The following is an 18,555-nucleotide window of genomic DNA, read 5'->3' on the forward strand; positions in this document are numbered from 1 at the left end:
TTGCCGGTAAGAGACATCAATTAACTAATAGCAATGATTTCACAAAAATGGGATTTCAATTTGCACTTCAAAACTGGCCCTGCAACTGCTGCGTAATAACATCAATTTACCTGGTCGGCCAGCGCTCAAGGCTTCCTACGCCCAGGCAATCCAGGGATCGATTAGCTGTAAGCCACGGAGCGGTACATGCTTCTGTCTTTATCCTTCCTAACAAACCCCAAAACCTCAAATTGGTTTTGCACCTCTTCTCAGGCAACATCCACCAACATCATTTGCATGTGACAAACAGCAGTCTAAGCTGCAGAAGCCAAACTCAACCACGACAATCCCCAGTAAACAGTACTTTCAAGTATTCTCTGAGAAGAAAACTATGGGCTCTTTGCTTTTGAGGATAAGTCTAAATTCCAACCACAGAACTACAAGCATACTCACGCTAGCTTTAGCCCAGCAAGCAGCGCTTGTGTGAGCACAGGTTATGAGACAACTGGAAGCCACAGCTGTGTCCCCCAAATCCCATGTGAATGCTTCCCCTACTGCCTAACCACATACTAGCAGAGATATGCCTGTCTGTACTGAAATGGCGCATATCTAAATATGCCTATGAGTATCACTTGCCTTTTTCACAAGGAAGCAAACAAAATCCCCACATATTTGCCTGCTGGGTGGTTAAGACATAGGAATCCCAGCCTGGGTTAGGATTCATTCATTACAGTAATAGCAAGAATTCCATGCTGGGTTAAAATCCCAGAGTTAGGAACGGCTTCAAAATGTTCAGTCTGTTCCTATCCCCCAAAAAGGGGTGTTTAGCAGAGCTCACAGGTAGCAAAGTGAGACAACAAGCACGGGGAAAACCTATCTGCTGATGAGGAGACAGGATCCAATGAGCAGGAGGTCCCTTCCAGTTCTGCGTTTTTGTGGGGTTTCCAAAGCAGAAAAATTACCTCTGGACTAGGAACCAATTCACATTTGACTGCTGTGATCTTGGCTTCAAACAACTAGCATATGTGGTTAGCTGCATTTCCGACCCTGGTGAAATCACTATTGTGGGCAGGGGGAGGAACGCCCTGGGAAAACACGCAAGGCAACTGGGAGAGGTGGCAGGAGTCAAACAGCATGGAGAAAAATCAGGCAGCAGAGACTGAAAGGAAAAAAAGAAGAAATACACACAGCAAGAAGGAAAGAGACAAACTCTAAAATCTTAAGATGATGGTACCACAGCATTTCAAGACATAGCCATAATGGAAAGCAGAGTCAGGATGGGCACTGGCTCCACATAAGCAAGCAAGCACTGGGAATGCATCAACAACATTCAACTCCTCATCTGAACAGTCCCAGAGATACACACTACAAATATTCAAGAGAAGATCATGATGATCTTTCCCATCCCATCTTAACAGCACACAAACAACCCTCCAATTTTGCCATATATTGTTGAGAAACAGCCTAAGTTAAGGCAATTCAACAATCATGTTTTTCTTGTTTTGTGTATTTGCTGCTTTTGCTCTGACAACTGCCAAAATCCATCCTCATATGCAAACAAACATCAGAGCTAACAGTCTACACTTGAAAAATCAAGAGAATTTCAGAAAACTATTTTGGACTGCCCTTCTGCAACAAGACATCAAGAAGTTCAAGAACTGTCTGTACCACAGTTGAGCTGCCAGAAGATTTTGGCTGTACTGTGCTCAAATGAAGACAGTCAATTACCCTTGCTCCAGAATCTCTTAACACTGAGCTGAACCGATGCAAACTCGTGTTTCTGGAATGAAAAACCGGAAAGAGGAGGCATCTCAAAGCCGTGAGTGAATACAGATAAAGCTGCATGTAACAACTGGACTCTCCAATGGTACGTGAAGTTAAGGGATTTGTCAAGGGGAGAATATGTCTCTGTCCTCGTCACCACATAATCAGACTGTGGTTCATTTCTGATGCTACTTCTGCATAGGAACTAGCTTAAGATTACTCATTACTTGATAAAACCCGACAATGTGCAAAACACACTCCAAGAACCTTACTATCTTAAATATAATAGAAACACCGATCAAAATATATTTGTAACATCTGTTTTAGACTTTGACGTCTCACATAAATAGATTTCTCCATGAAAACAGAAATATCTGTAAGATAATCACCTGCACACGACACCCCTTTCAGGAAACAAAGTTACTTAATCTTCTTCATACAGATGTTAGACTTACAGCACAGAAACCCAGAAATTTTAAAGCCAAGCTATCATATCAGGATATCGACACACAGAATTTATCAGGCACATGCACAAGCAACAAGAGATCAAAAATCATCCACTGAGACTCTCAATGTTTGGATTTTAACACATACAGTAACCAAACAGCATATCTAGATCTAAGGATCCATCCTTGTGAATCCTTAATATCATTTTAACCATTTCCAGCTCCTCCAGGCCCCAAATTGTTTGATTTAATACCAGCGTAACAAGGTGTTACGCAGTCAGCAGCAATGTGTTAGCCCTGCACTGGTAAAATTTTTGATTGAGGAAACAGCCCTATGTTTTTGAACAAGAAGAGACCTCATGTGGGAAAAACAGCTGGGGAAAAAAAATAACATGAATCTCAACTTCAGCAAACAATTCACAGGAGCGTAACATAGGCATACCAGAAACACTGAGAAACCCAATGACCACATCCTTGTCGTTTCTGTCCTCACCATCTCGCAAGACAAAACCCCAGCAAGAACCAACAGGGAGCACGCACCAATCCGGGAGAACTGGCTGCCACGGGCAGCGGCAAGCGGGAGGGCTTTGTCAAGTTTCCAAGCCACGGGACAACCCTGCGAGACGGCAACAAGTGCGTCGGGGTCAGCGCTTTCTGCGACCATCGAAGCTGGACCGGGCGCTAGGCCTCAAGCCCCCACACCAAAACCTTCCTCAGAGCAGGAGGAACGGGACCGCACTGGCCATGGGGGAAGCGACGCCGCTTCCAAGCGCAGGAGATGCCACCAGCAGCCAAGGGAGATGGAACGAGGGGGTCTTGGGGACACCTGCACCCCAGCCCCTCGCAGAGTCAGCTGCAAGAGGCAGGAGGGAGGGCAGGGGTCTCAGGGGGAAGGCTGGAGCCCATCAGCAGCATCTGGACACCAGCTGCCATCGCAACATTCCCGCCATGAGGGTCCCCAGCCGTGTGGGGACACCCCCTGTGTCCCTTGTCTGGCGAGACCCCCACAATGCCGCTCACGCTGGGAGGAGAACCCCCTCAAAGTCTCCCCTGCCCTAAGGGACAACCCCACACACCGTGCCCCCAGCCCTGAGGGATTCACCCCCCCTCACAGTCTCCCCTGCCCTGAGGGACTCCCACACACACCACGTCCCCAGCCCTGAGGGACCCTGCTCCTCAGGGACGCCCCAGCCGGGCCTCCCCCCCCAGCCGCCTCAGGGGGCTTCCTCCGGACTGTACCACTCCCGGGCTGCCCCGGGGACGGTGGTGGTGGGGGCTGTGCTACCGCCGCGAGTCGCTGCCCCCCCCCCCCCGTCCTCCCCCTTCCCCTCCCCCGGTACGTGGTACGGCCCACCCTACCTCTGGGCGCCCTCACTTCACCCTGCGGGCCGAGCCGCCGTCCCGGCGCCCGCTGCGCCGCGCTCCGCCGGCGGCTGGGGGGGGAGCCATCACCGCTGCCTTCTCCTCCCCCGCCGTCCAGCCCTGCCCCCCCCCACACCCCCCCGTGGCCCAGGACACAGTTGGTTCGTTCCGAGAAGCCGGCCGGTCTTCTCCTCCCCTCCCCCCCGCCCCAAGTTAAACCGCTGGATCTCGCACGTCTTCGGCCATTTCCGACCGAAGCGGCGGAAGTTGCCGAAGTCGGGGCGGAACTTGCCGAAGTGACGGCGGAACTTAACGGCCTGATCCGAAGGGCGGGCGGACGCGGCCGAACCCGCGGCGGAGTGAGCCGAAGGGGTGGAGAGCAGGAGACTCCTGGCTCCGGAACCTGCCAAAGCTTCCCCGGCTCTGCTCCGCCTCCAGCGCGGCGAGAAACGGCACGAAGCTGCCAAGGGTTCGCGCCGTTACCTCCCGCCCCCGAGGAGGCGCGAATCGAAAGGGAGCCCTGTCCCTTTAAATGGCGGAGGAGGCGGAGCAGCTGCCCCGCCGAGACCCCGCCCCGACCCCGCCGACACCCGCCCCCTCCCGCTGTTGCGCATGCGCACTGCGCCGAGGACGTTTTCCCGCCTAAAGGCAGGCACGCGCTCCTCCCTTCCCCTCCCTCTTCGCCTCAGGGAGGAGCCGCCATGAGGAGCCGCCGCCTCGCACGGGCGCTGTCGTTGCCCCGCTGTCCCCCAGCACCGCTGCGGGGCTGGGGGTGCACCCATGAAGCTCGGTTATGCCTCAGCCCTGTCGGTCACCGCGGCGACTATGGCCGTTGTCGCCAGTACCCCCAGAGAGACGTCCAGGTGACTCCTGGCAAAAGGGATTATGAAAACAACTATGTTGTGGTAACCCGATATAAAGACACTGACTGCAGAGCCTGCTTACAGGTACTAAAATAGCACTACAGATTTGAATTAATTACAAAATTACACCAAGGTCCAACCTGGAGGGTGTGCATTAACAGCACAAAATTACTGCTCATTCTGGACAAAGTACGTTTAAATAACCAAGTGGTGTTTAAGTGTCATTGGTGGTTAAATGTTGCTAAGTCACAGTAGGTATGTAAAATTTAGGTCAACAAGTACCAAACATACCATGCAACAGGTGGTAACTGAAGAAAATGGAGGGAAAAAAAAAAAAGCTATGGGGAAATAAAGGCAAAAAAAAGAGCAGCAAGTAACGGTGCCAGCATCTTCTCACAACAAAGCCAAGTCAAACAAGTTCAGTACTCTGCTTCCTTGCTTTGTGCACTTTACTAAGTTTATATTTTAGGGGCCCCATGAAAGGCATTCATATCTCCAGGAATCAAATCCCACCCCAAAGCACGCAAACTGACAATTTTTGGGGGATCAGAGAATTTTCACAGGAAGAAACGGGGTTTTATCTCTGTAGGAGTGGAGAGGGTGGCAACTTTAGTGTGTCTCTGGCCACAAAGCTCCAGGAATCTCAGCTTTAATAAAACATGAGCACTTCAAAACTGCGAGAAACCACTTTTCCACCGCTCTGCACTTTTTAACAGTCATTTACACATGTGTAAAGAATGCAAGGAGAAACTAACTTTTATACTGAGATGAAAAAATGGTGGGGGGTAAGGCAGGGGGCACAGGTCTACCCTTTGATAAACAATACGAAATCCAATTTCACAAGCAGGGAATGTGCTGTACTGAAGGGCAGGAATAGGTACTGCAGGTTCAAAGGCTCTAAGAAACAATACTTTGTATTTTCAGGGGGAAAAAAAGACAGAGTATGACTGCCTTGCACAGTATAAAGACAAAATTAACATCCGAATCATTGAACACACCCACGCTGTCCTAGCACACACATCTGTTCCCACTCTGCCACGGCTTGAGATTTTGCTATTCCACCCTGCTCTACCTGGAGCTCTGCACAAAGAAATGGGGAGACAATAAATTCCCTTCAGGACCTCGCTGAGGAAGAAATACAAATCAGGACACAACTCAAGAGAATGATTCTTCTCCCAACTCCCAAAAGAAAACAAGCTTTCAGGACCAGCAGCTGGTCTGGCAAGTCTTTCTTTCAGAAAGCGCTATCAAGGCTATTACACATTATACTAACGAAGACAGCTTCAGATTTAATCCCCTTCTCTGCGTACTTACCCTTATTATTCTAATATAACAGCAGATCAGCATTAAAGGGGAGTTTTCTGTTTCCCTTCCACCAAGTCAAAAATCCACTGCTCGACTGCCTTCTGTATATCCCAACAGAAAAACTACCGTGTTCAAATATGGTCATTTTCCACCCTTTCTGCTATTTGGGCTTTTGTTTTCTTATATATAGTATCCAAGAACATGTGTAAAATTTACATGTCAGAAATGGATCCTAATGGACAGAGCCTATACCCTACGGTGAATAATAATTTGAACAAGAAAATAAGTTGCATAGAAAGTCGCCTGACTCCTTTCCTAGCAAGGAGAAGCCTTTTACTCCTACCAGCTTCTCAGCCCAGTTTCCCAAAGGAACAAGCCTTAATGCATGGCGCCAACGGAGTGCACAGTGCCAGTCCTGCTGTTAAAGACTTTGAAAGTCCTTTGCAACTTCTTGTTGAAGCAGACAGAGGGGCAGAGGTCTAAACATACTAGATCCTGCTGTATGAAAGCGTGCAGGTACGATGCAAAGACACCTGAAAAGCAGGAGTAGTTCAGATCTTGCCCCTTCTGTTCGACCTGCTCACCAACCAAGCAGGCAGCTTGTGCATGGCTCCCAGACAGCGGGCCAAGTGGGTATTTCCAGCCAGCAGCTTCATTAGCAATAGGAGGTTTGGGATTTGGGGGGTGCCTGGGGCTACCAGGGAGGTAGCAATAAAGAAGGATCTAGGGGTTTACAGTAAGGACAAGAAAGAGGGAGGTTTAGGGGTCGTGAGAAAGGGAAATGGGCTGACAGCACACACCCTAAGCAGAAGAAATGGCAGTCAGAGCCTATAGGGAAAAGACAAAATCTAAGAAAAACTGGCTGCATGGGTCCCACTGCTCACAGAACAATTTATTTAGACACCTCTGTATGATTTCACACTGGGAACCTCCCTTATATTACCTTTTAAGTATCTCTTTAAGTTGGCAGCTGCAATTGAATACAGTGAATGCCATCACTGCTTTCTGTCCTCCTTTTCTCTGCTTGAAATGGTCCCCACTTTACCTCTTTTCCTTACCTGCACCAAATTCCCACTTCTTCATCCCACTTCCTCGTAAGCATTTCTTGCATCCAACACACTGGTGTCTCCTCTCTGCTATAAATTACATCGAGGCATTTCAAGCAGGTTATTAAGGAGTTTCAGAGCCAGCTAGTGCACATTTCCATGGCACACTTCCATGGCCTGAAATAAACCTCAGTAAAACATCCATTGCTCCTCAAGGGAAAACAGTCTAAGGAGAGGACCCTGAACTTTCATCTTTTCCCTTTTGGTAAATCTTTTTTAACCTCTTTCTCCTCCCTTCCACAGGAGATGGTACCAAGGCTGGACCATCTGTGGATTTTACAAGTTTAATGGAATGTTTTTAGACCACACGCTTAACCTCAGACACTCCTATCAGATTTCATAGGATTCAGTCACTTTTTAGCCCCAGGGTGCTGTAGGTGCTAAATAGATAATCTACATCTCTCAGCCACTATGGAACGACTCTGCAGCAAAGCTCAATTTTTAATCCTGCTGAGACTCTGACTGCTTTCGGCCATCAGGTATCCCACAGCATGCTTCACAAGAGAGGAAATGTTAATCTGGAATGCTGGCCAAATTCCAGTTAGGGATAATTACATTCTGACAATTTACATTCTCCCTGCAGTTTTTAATGGATATGCATTTTTTTTTCTCCTTATTTTATGTCATAAAAGTAGTGGCCTGGTCCTGCTCCTGCTGTTAGAGCAGCTGCCAGGCTTTGCAGCACAAGTAGCTGCATTTCAGTGGTAGGTGAAGGCATCTCAGTACATTTAAATAAAGCACTTTGAAGACTCCATAGGCACAAGAAGTATTGTAACAATACACACTACTGCTGGCCGTAAAGCATAGCAAGGGCTAGAGCCTGAAATGAAACAATCAGTGGCAATATCTATGTTGGGAAAGGAAAAGTCCAGCATAAGAATGGACACATGGACATAAAGACTTTTCCCCCCCAAATGCTAATTCCAGTTTGGACCCAGTGCAGCCCCAGCTGGGATCCAAAGAGCAAGTACAATGAACTATCAGCATCCTGCACAGCGGAACCAGATCCTGATGGCAGAAGAAAATAAGTTTATAAAAGCAGTGAGAGCTTTTGGCAAGATGCTGGGATGCTGGAGGACACTGCCTGGTAGTAAAACGGGGTGAGGAAAAGAAATGCCCGTTCCCGTGCCAGTGGAGGCACAGTTAGTGTTTCTTGCTTTACCTAGCTATTGGAAAGAAAAATCACGAGGCAAGAAATGGGGTAGAAGGCTTTGCTTAAGGTGGAACATTAAAGATCACACTTGGAGTATATCGAGTTGCACTGCCACACATTTTATTAAATATAAACATGCTAGATAAATTAATTAAATGACTGCACTATGCTTTGTTTATAAAACCATACGTAACCACACTATGTTATTTTCTTCAGAAGAACCACAATGCCTAAAAGGGTAGTTTTCATATTTCAGCAACAATGGAGTAAATTAAGAGAGATTAGGACAGTGGTTACAAATAAACCGTGAGAGACCAGATGGCTCAGAGGATGGGTAGAGAGACATGTAGCCTTCCCTCCTCCCCCAATATCTCCCAGATCATTAGCAACTGAAGGCTGTTACTAGCACTGAGTGAATATTTTTCAGAAGTAGTTTCTTGACCAAAATGTGGTTTTCCCCATCATCAAAACTACCAGCAAACCAACTTCGGTATGACAAGTCACTCCGGGCTTTGATGGAGCTAGAGGCAGTGTGAGGAGGTGAAGGTGGAGTGGGTTTTCTTCCCCTTGCGTCTATAACCGCTCACAGCAATTCTGCAGCAATTCTGTGAGTCCGGCCCTCACTTCCTTTGCATTTTTTATAGTTGCCTAAAAAATGAAATGCTTTGAGTCACACAGAGTCATTTTGTGTGTGTGAATCAAGCCTAACCAGGTACATTAACAGCAAGCCATTACCACCAGCAGCCTTCATGATGGGGGTACACCAAGACAGAGATGTTGCACACAAACCATTACATGGGTGGCTTCATGGCAACGGAGCTAAAATACCAACCAAGCTACTTTCTCAATCCTACAGAGTGTCATTGTCTCCCATCCTCACCTGGGCCCTTGCAGGCTGTACAGCAGAGATAGTGAATGTGTCTAGACGTGCTATTTTCATTTCTCTTGCTAGACTTAGCTCTGTCATTCTAAAAAGAAAGATGAGTCACCCAGCATCAGAAAAATGATCTAAAACATACCTAAATAAAATTTATCTATAGAAATAATAAATCCCCTCTCCCATTAAGAGGCTTCCATATTGCTATACTGGAAATTTCAGCGACTATTAAGAAAGACGCACTCCAAAGCAGGAAGCAGCAACCCAGCCTGGTGACAGCCAAGCAAAACTCCGAGCGGGTCTTGGCAATGACTGAGTAATGGCACAAAATACCAGAGCTGCCTCTTTGCTTAAGGTTCCTTCCCCTCCCGCGCCCTGCTACACTAAGGAATCAGCTGTGTTTCTGTAAAATTCCCTTGAATTCCTTGAGTATTACACCTAACCACGCTTCCCCTTCATCTCAAAACAGATGCTTTGAAGTTTTCCGGAGATACCAAAGAAAGAAGACATATCCAAATACCTAGACTACCCCCAAACTCCACCCTGGAACAGATGGCGAGGTTATAAATACAGAAGCATCTGGTAAACACTGGTATGAAAAAGCTGGCAAGCAACAGCTTATTCTGTTCTACTAAATATTCCATAATTTGAACTATATTTAACCAGGAGTTAAAAAGAAACAATAGTTTCATTTGTATATAACATAATCCCCAAACACCTACATATTGTAACTGCAGTGTAGCTTGGGCATTACGCTCTTGTCTACCAAAAGCACTTTCTTTAATTAAGCATTCAGCACTGTCTGAACTTAAATTAAAAGTGACTGCAAAACAAGCAGTTCAGTACAAAAGCATCATTTTAAGCCTGTACTTTGTTGCACCAGACTACCAGACTCAAGGCTGCGAGTTTCCAGCACTTCAGCTCACCCTTGAGTCCACGCAATTTGAGGGGCCTTGACAACCTGCCAGATTGCCGAGAGCACTTGAAAAGACAGAAGACTCGGGGAGCGCAGACTTTGCTCACAGAGACCTATGTGCTTAAGCCAGCTGTTTCATTTGTCCCTGGGTTCAGTTACCACAATGTAAACTAGGGATAATTCCTTCTACATGACCGTCAGAAAAACAATCTGCTATAAATTATAGTCATCATAGGGTAAAGACAGACGGTAAACACGTACACCGGTGGTTAAGAAAAAAACCCCACCCTCAAAGCTCCAAACCAAAGTCAGACCTGAGCATGCACACTGCCCATGGTAACCCCAAATCCACTTCCAAACCGCTATTTAAATAATCTTTTGGGACACTGTTCCGCAGTTCTTTCCGTGAACTGAGTGAATCATCTGTGTTTGCTAGAAATCCAAAGCGATAGCATGCATAAAACAATCGTTCTGGATTAAAGTCACTTTGGGAGAAGACTGTAAAAGGCTGTCTGCTGGGATTGTGTTAGAGGTCCACTGGAGACCCCACCATCAGATTTGGATGTGTGCAGAGAGCTTTTAAAAATGACTAGAGAGAGAAAGAAATACTCCTAGGAATTCGCTGATAACGGAGTCTTAAATTCCAGATATAGAAGGAAGAACAAATACTAACAGCAGGGCCCTGTAAGTCCGGGATGTAATAGCCGATAGATTTCTTTACAAAATAGGCACTGAGTAAAGGAGAGGTGATTCTGCGGTAGCCTTTCGGCAAATAGTGAGGATGTTGTAATAAAAGCTGCTTGTGATCACTCAATTCGAGCCTATTTTCCACAAATTGGTTCAGTTTAAGCAAAATAAAAGGAGGTCTGCAAGGTTTTCAATTTCAAAAAGAAAAGTTGAGGTAATTAAGGGAGCTAGTTTGTGAAGCTGACTGGGTTGAATGGCTGAAAGGCTCCAATGAGAAGACCTTGAAACCAAAGAAGAAAAACCATCTGCCATTTGCATCCTGAATAGAGGAGGTGAATAAAAAGCACAGGGAGGGAAGCAGTGAGAACATGCTGGAGATTGGAGATAGCCACCACGGTCAAGCCCCCGGACTGAATACAGATGCTGCCTTGCTGTTGAGTAACAAGGAGAGCACAGAATGGAGGGGCGAAGGCAGGGTGGGCTACAAGAAAGTCTGCCTGCAATTTCCCCAGCCAAGGGAAAGTTAACTGCACTGCTCAGTGCGCTCTGTTCCAGGCCACCAAAATGCCACGTCTGCTAGCAAGGATTTCAAACAGGCCTACGCAATCCGCCAGCTAAAATTCAGAAATCTTTGTAAGAAAAGCTCAGAAGTGCTGGCATGAACCTCCTGGTCCCTCAGCCCATGTTTGAAAGTGTCAGTGCGCGATGTTCTCATATAACAAGACGGCATCCCATCAATACAAGCCTACTACAACCAGTGGCTCTCCCAAGTCCTGGAGACCGAATATCTCTGCTTAAGGAAGGAGGGCTAGAGGCAGCAGTGCTTGGGGAAGCCACAGCTATCAACTGCAGACAAGACTTGAGAACAGAGTCCGAATCAAAACATAAAAGGCACATCAATACAGAGTGTGAAGTGCACCGTGAGATCAAAGTTACATTGTGCTAAAATAACTTGGCACCTGTCTTTGATAAAATAACTGGTTTCTTTTGACAAAAAAAGGCAGTCGGTCTTATTTACTGGGATTTTAGCAAAGCGACAAGAAAACTGGAGGACTATTAGTAAAAGGGGGAAATGGGAATTGATAAAGAGAACAGTGAGATTGATAATAAATGCTCACATGCATTAAGTGCTGCAGGTTTTTTAAAAAGCATCATTACAAAGTTTAATAATAATAAATAACTGTCATTGTTTTGAGCACAATCAAGGCCCAACTTTACTATAACGTACCAAAATGATTTAAATTATATATATATATATCTAAGCAGTACAGGCCTGCTGCCAAAATCAGCCACTAAAATAGGGCAACAGTTGCCAGCTGCTGCTTTTTCCCAGTGCAGAAAGGATACTTCCTGCTTTCCAAAGTTCACTCAATTCAGTTATTAGTGCATTAGAAACAGAGAAACCAACTCCAAGCTGAATCATTATGAAAATATTTCTTAAAATAAGACCTTTCTATGTTTTTTCTCATACCTGCAGGATTCTTAAGTGTATTTGCAAAAGCACAGGACCGGAAATCCTGAGTCTGATCCCTTAATACTGAAGTCAACCACGTTGCATAATCCCATTAATACATTTATCAGGCTCCATCTTCACAGTAATCAGGTTTTTAGCCCCTGTTACACAATTCCCATTAGAAGGCTATTCAAGAACCTCACTCGGTTTGAAGCCATCCTGCTCATTTCCAGCCTAAACTTATTCAGAGCCATTTGTTCTTGTGCCAGAATTGTCATTTAACTTAAATAGCTCTTCTCCCTCTCTGGTATTTATGCCAGTGTATTTATAGAGAAGGAATATAATTTTTCTCTGCCTTTTTTTGTCACTGGCTTACCGTCCAGGCTCCTTTAATCGTTTTGTGAACCGGCTTCTCTGTTCTCCAGATCATTTCTAGCAGACACCCTCCCCTGCGCCTTTTACAGTTGAAATCAATCTTTCCCCTACATGGACAAGGAACGCATACCACATTTTAAACAAAGCCTCCCTAAAACCGATTGCAGTGGCATTCACATTTCATTGTTGCTAGTGGAAATCACTTGGTTGACAAATGTGATCCCAGTATGTATCTTTGTCACTGGGACATCAGAATTATCCTATGATTGATTAATACGTTCCAGTTCCATTACAGAAACCACAACTTTCTATTAGAGCTTGCAATACAAGAGCTCGCATTTGCTTATAGGCAAATAGTCCTAAAGCCGTTCATTCTTATGATGGGATGTCCTATTTTTCCTCTTTTGATGACATCTCCAAATCCCATTAATTTCTGCTGTATCATTAGTTAATACATTGATTGATGCTGGTTTTGAGACCAGTCCCTGAGGAACACTATTGCTAACTTGCGCGCCAATCCTTCAACCATCCTACCTTTTCTCCTGTGACTACCGGATTTATTGATGCCAAGCAGAGAGCAAAATACTTCAGTTCTAAGTGATTAATGGAAACTGTCTTGCTTTGTATTTTTTGTCTTTTTATTCTTAATGAAAAGCTGACTTTTGCTAATGCAGAACAACAAAGGCATATTTCTCTGTAAATCAGGCCTTTGGCTAAACTGAAAAGCTGTCCTATTTTCACAGTTGGGCACTTGTAAAAATTAATAAACTATGCAAGTCAATGCATTTTATGTTAAAAATGGTAAATGAAGTTTCTTAATGACTCGTCTGACTTTTTAATTGTACTTAGGATTTATGTCACAAATTTAAAAAACAATTAGAACGCAGGAAAAAGGCATGTAAAACTTGTAGTTAAATAAAATTAAGCTAAATGTGCTGAATACATAGTTTAAATGAAAACAAACTGGTTTATTGTACAAAGGAATTCTGCAGCCTATAAATAGAACCAATTTCTATCTATTCAGCATGTCTTCAGGTTTTCAGAACTTGAAACAAAATTAATTTCTTTTCTCATGCAAAGGAAGAGCTGATGCTCAAGTAAAATGAATGTGGCAGAAACTGCTTCATTAAACACCTTCTGTTAACCCAGATCTCTTCTGGAATTCAGTTGTCCCTGCAGCCTTGCCCATGTTGTTAGCAACACTTTTGTTAGCAGGACATGGGCAGAGGGATTGAGTGCATCCTCACCAAGTTTGCCAACAACACCAAGCTGTGTGGCGTGGTTGACACGCTGGAGGGAAGGGACGCCATCCAGAGGGACCTGGACAGGCTTCAGAGGTGGGCCCATGTGAGCCTCGTGAAGTTCAACATGGCCAAAGTCCTGCATGTGGGCTGGGGCAATCCCCAGCATAAATCTAGGCTGGGAGGAGAATGGATGGAGAGCAGCCCTGAGGAGAAGGACTTGGGGGTGTTGGTGGGTGAGAAGCTCCACAGGAGCCGGCACCGTGCGCTGGCAGCCCAGAAACCCCCCCGCAGCCTGGGCTGCATCCCCAGCAGCGTGGGCAGCAGGACGAGGGGGGGATTCTGCCCCTCTGCTGCGCCCGGGGGAGACCCCCCTGCAGTGCTGCCTCCAGCGCTGGGGCCTCGGCACAGGAGAGACACGGAGCTGTTGGAGCGGGGCCAGAGGAGGCCCCGGAGATGCTGGGAGGGCTGGAGCCGCTCTGCTGGGAGGACAGGCTGAGAGAGCTGGGGGGAGATTTAGATGGGATATTGTGAAGAAATTCTTCAGTGTGAGGGTGGTGAGCCCCTGGCCCAGGTTGCCCAGAGAAGCTGTGGCTGCCCCATCCCTGGAGGGGTTCAAGGCCAGGTTGGCGGGGGCTTGGAGCAACCTGGGCTGGTGGGAGGTGTCCCTGCCCAGGGCAGGGAGGTAGAACTAGATGATCTTTGGGTCCTTTCCGACCCAAACCATTCTGTGATTCTATGATTCTGTGACGAAGGAAGAGAAACACCAGTGAGCAAAGGTGGATGGAGGGAGCAGGACTGCTTCTGCTAATTGTAGTCCTGCCTAAAATGTTTGTCAAAGTATATTCACAGGGGTAGTTCTGGGTCAGACTGAGCTGATCTAGACTGTACTCACTGCAGTCCTCTGAACTCCAATGGGCATCTGCATTTGCAGTGTCTGGTGTTGTCACTGGTGATGGCAAGATTGCAGAGCTAATCAGAAACTAAGCCTGCCAAGGAAAATTATTTTTCTGTTTTTTCCTAAATGCAAACCCGTGCATTCAGTGCTCAGTGTTGGGTGTGCAAATGCTGGCTTCTTTAATTTGGTTATTACTCATAAATCTCCTTAGCAGGAGATTGACAACAACCAAGTCTGTGGTTCTCAGCAGGGATGGATGCAAGCTGCATTGACCTAGTGGAAGAGAGGACTGTGCACCCACACAACCCCAAGCGCACACACTGTCCTCCTCCCATCCCTTCTCTCCCTCTCTATGAAGTCACGTCTGCTCGCAGGAACTCTGCAGAAACACACAGGCTGACACCACCACATCAGTCTGAAATCTCATCAGCTACAGAACCAGGCAATGAAGCTTTTTACAGTGTCAGTGCAGAAAAGCAGAAGTCAATGAGAGGGGCAAACTGGAGAATAAAGATGGAAATCAGTCCAGCTGGTGTAGGGAGAGATTTGATCTAGTGCAATAAATCTGCTGCTATGGATCAGGAGCTGTTGTCCTAGTAGTCATTCCCTCAACCTGAGCCCTGGGAAGTTGCTTCAGCTTCCTTATCAGCAGAGGATGTAATGACATTCTCCAAATTTCTCCATGCACCAGTCCTGAAGTGCTTTGAGATCACCCAACAGATGGCAGTACTTGTGTTTACTCAATACTAGTACTGGCTCCCAGGAGAGCAAGAGCAAACAATAATTTGCCCTTCCGATTACAGCAATGTTCCACTAAAACCACAATGTATGTTGAGTTTTAAATTCAGTCAAATTTAAAGATTAAGAAAAATCCTCCCTTTCTCCCACCAGTGACAGAACAATACTACACCTTGTCTTTTTTTTTTTATTAAAAAATAGGTTGAACTTTAGGACTGTTATTGCACTCAATGCAGTAGAAGATGAATAAAGTGCATCATAAAAAGATGCCACTGGGATCAGTTAAAGCCAACAAAATTGAAATCATTTAGAAGGAACGAAGCCAAAAACACAGAACCAGATTTAAACTTGGCGTATGCTGTGGCAGGAGGCCAGTGGAAGGAGAACTTGTTAGAGGAGTAATGAGAGGGAGGGCTCCCTGCTGCAGCCTACAGATCAGGTATGATGGGCCAGATAATCAGGTGTCATCAGCTGGCGCAGCTGGGATGAGATCAATGAAGCAATGCCAATTTTGACTTGCTGAGGCTCCGTCCTGGCATATCTAAACTCAGCTGTAAAAAATTCTCATCATATTAAGCCATGCCATTAATAAACATTGAGCTGTTATACACCACTTGCCATCTTCAAAGAGATTCAAAACCAATGACTAATCCTCGCAACCACCTCCTTAGGTGCAGGAACTGTTTAAAGATGGGAACAAAGGGAAAACGGTGAAGTTGTCGGCCACAGCTCCTAAAAGGCAATTTTTAAAAGCAGCCCAGCACAAGGCAGAAACTTGGGGCTCCCAGTCACAAAGCCCCTTCACTAGGCAGAATTTCCCATGTGTCTCTTTGACAGTGGGAAGACACCTACAACCTAAAATATTTGCCCCCAAACCTAAAACCTCATATTTCAAGTTATTTCTCAAGTGGGCGTGAGACTGATTCTGTATCTTCTCTGCACAGGCAGGGATGGGCAGAGCAGCGGAGGAAGTAAGATGGGTGAAGTGATGGTACGATGGAGATCAACAGGAAGTTTTGGCCACCGACTTGCACTTCAGCTGATGTGGTGTAACCAAGAAAAAAAAAAGCAGCTGAGCCTACTCACTACAAGGTCGGTAAATCATGATGTCTAGATTCTCTTCTCCATCTTTGTTTTTCCTCCAGCAAATAAAATTACCTTAAAATTTACAAAAAAGCCATGAAAAAGTCAGGTTTATAACAAACTCATGGAGGAAAGATGATATGGGTGTACAGAGCATCTCCGTTACTAATGCCCTGCACAGCAGAGATCTCCAGAGGAGACTAGAACTGAAAACATATTTTAACAAAATGCCAGAAACAAGAATAAGTTACTAAAGGGAGAACAGATGCAACACACTTGTGTTTCTAAGCACCTCAATAATGTTATCAATAAACTCGGATGCATCCTTCCCACAAATGCAGCAGCGACAATTGACTCAAATGGATGGCACTTTGGTAAAGCACCTATTTGACTCTCAAGCTGAAGCAGATAAAAATTCAAAGATTGGACTTCCTTGGTATTTATATGTTAATATGCACGGCTATAGGGAAATTGTGGTGACTCAACCTACAATTCATTCTGTGCAGTCGGTGACATTCAAGTACCTACCAGCAATTTTCATACCGCTCGCAGTATATCTTATGGGCTGTCATCAATCTGATGCATTATCTTTTTTCGCAAAAAATCTGTCATGAGCGCCAGGCAGGCTTCCCCTTGGTTCAGACAGGCAGGAGTAGAGCTGACTCATCCTTTTTTTCCCCGCTTCGTCCTGATTTGTATTGTCTCCTACTTGATTTAGTTTTCCCATGTTACACAAGGAGAAGAGGTCTGGCTACATATGCGTATAACGTGTGTGTGTGTGTGCAAGGGACAACGAGAGAAAGGATGTGTTTTTAATCTCCACCTTCCTCTTGCTAACAGTTCCTTTTGCTTCATCTCCTTGGAGGTATTTTATTATGAAAATCAAATGGATTCTCCTTTTCTCTTGCTTTTGTTGAAAGAAAACAATAGGACTTGTGAGAAACCCAGCCAGGAGGAAATGTTCACGATCTGGAGTCCTTGGACCTGAATTCTTTTGCTCTGTTTCTACAGAAAGCAGGCAAGCAGCTACACTTCCCACTGAGCCGAAGGCTTCCCCAGCACCAGCCAGTTTCTACTACAGCTAGTTTTGCCTGAACCACCACTACATTTAAACTGAGAAGACATTTTACTGCAAATAGAGTCCTCCATCCATGGGCCTGGGTTCTACCAGGGCAACAGAGGGGCCACGCTCTGCCTCCAGTTGATAGATCTCCTGACCAAAACAGTTGGAAGATGTCTCCATCACGGGGACTGTCTGGTATCCACTCACGCAAGCTGGAGCTGCACCTCTCCCCGAGGCTCAGTAAGTACCTGGGCTATCCCTTGTGCCTGACTGCCTGTTTTTCATGAACTTAGGCAACCTTAATTACCCTTGCAGACCTGCATCTCTTTGTCAGGCTTGACTGAAATGGGCCAACAGGCTCAGAAGTTATTGGGGTGGCGCAAACATATATACGTATGGGGTGATAAGAAACCTGGATGAGATTGAGTCTCATTTTGTAAGAAAACAACATGGATGTTGATCGTAAGGGCAAAACAAGGGAGCAGTGTCATGGATCCGAGTGGAGATCTCAAGCAGTGAGCTATCCACAGTGGAGCAACCTCAAGATTTAGGTGTAGCCACCTGGAAAAATCAGTAGTTGGATGTACTCAAGAATATGCGATTGTCTAAAATACTACATTCATAAAGAAACCTCTAGCCCAGCTTCTATCTTCAAGACTGATGAAGGGCTGCATGAGCCAACACTAGAATGACACTGCCAAGGTCTCAGGGCAGCTGATGCCAGGCAGAAGCAGCAGAATTAGAGATTGCACCAACCTCCCAAACTGCTTCACCAATGACTCTGGGGTCGGACCACAGAAACACGAGAAGAACAGAGCTGAGATAGACCTGAAAAAGCCTATCCCTTTACTGCAGGCTGCAAGAAGTTCTACTTAAGTCATTTTTTTGCAGATGTCCACCCTAGGTTCTACAGGGTTCTCCTTCAGACTATGGTTAAGTCTGGCTCAGGTCAGTGACAAACCATGTACAGGAAAAGCTCTAACTGGCGAATCCCTTCAATTCTTTAAGCCCTCTCTTTTTACCACCATTGTGTTTTGCTTTTAACAAGGCTTGGAAGAGGGATGAGAGATGTACCACTAGAAGGCTCGCTTTGGCATCAAAGTGCAGGAAACCCTGCAGTCATGGGATTGCCATGCAGTTTGAAGAGTCACAAGGTTGACCCGGACAGCAAGGAAAGAGCACAGAAACCAGCACTCCTACTTCAAGCTAGTGCCAAGACACAAGGAGTTGAGAGATTTATGTAAAT

At 45.8% G+C, this 18,555-nt stretch overlaps 1 protein-coding gene across 4 annotated transcripts in view; it reads right to left on the minus strand.

Annotated features, from left to right (window-relative positions):
- EXTL3 (exostosin like glycosyltransferase 3) overlaps positions 1 to 18,555 on the minus strand; it is a 167,662-nt gene that overhangs the window by 139,121 nt on the left and 9,986 nt on the right. For 2 of the 4 annotated variants that reach the window (XM_063330728.1, XM_063330723.1), the window contains exon 1: positions 3,549 to 3,713. The exons of the other annotated variants lie outside the window; for them this stretch is intronic. The gene's annotated coding sequence lies outside the window, so the exon portion shown is untranslated. Of the gene's footprint in view, positions 1 to 3,548; positions 3,714 to 18,555 lie in introns of those variants that run through there. 4 annotated transcript variants of the gene reach the window in all.

The sequence above is a fragment of the Chroicocephalus ridibundus genome, chromosome 3 (genome assembly GCF_963924245.1).
Source record: "Chroicocephalus ridibundus chromosome 3, bChrRid1.1, whole genome shotgun sequence".
Classification (NCBI taxonomy): domain Eukaryota; kingdom Metazoa; phylum Chordata; class Aves; order Charadriiformes; family Laridae; genus Chroicocephalus; species Chroicocephalus ridibundus.